We start from the raw sequence: 692 nt of genomic DNA on the forward strand, positions 1-692 counted from the left end.
AGTGGATGCCTTTAGGTGTTTCCGTCGTCCCCGAGCCACCCTAGACCCTAGTTGATGCCTTTAGGTGTTTTCGTCGACCCCGAGCCACCAAAACCCTAATTGATAGGTTTAGGTGTTTTTGTCGACCCCGAGCCACCAAAACCCTAATTGATTCTATTAGGTGGTTCCGTCGACCCCAAGCCACCGAAAACCCAAAGTGCTTCTGTTTTAGCCTAGACCTTAACAACATATCCAACAATGTATACAACAATATATCCAGCAATATATCCAGCAACAGAGTTACTCTATCCAATAGTATGCACCATTGTCATGAACATATCAATCATAAAAAGATATAAAAAGAACCATCCACATGAACATAGTCCATTCCAGGCATTGATTAACTAATAAATAGCAAGATCACATCCATCCACATGAACAAAAGCCAGCTCCAGAAATGGCATTAACTAATAAATAAATCCATCCATCCACATGAACAAAAGCCATATATGGCATTGATTCTTAAAGTACACCAGCAAAGTACAATAAGAGCACCAGCAAAGTACACTGAGAGCACCAGCAAGATCACATTGTACCATAGGATGCAAGAACACACATGAAGTATCTAGTTTTGAACATTACATGGCACATGTGCCATTTAGTGGTTACCACTTGCATAGAAGTAGGCTCTCCATCCTCTGTTTCTACCACCA

The sequence above is a fragment of the Triticum aestivum genome, chromosome 4D, assembly GCF_018294505.1.
Source record: "Triticum aestivum cultivar Chinese Spring chromosome 4D, IWGSC CS RefSeq v2.1, whole genome shotgun sequence".
Classification (NCBI taxonomy): Eukaryota; Viridiplantae; Streptophyta; class Magnoliopsida; order Poales; family Poaceae; genus Triticum; species Triticum aestivum.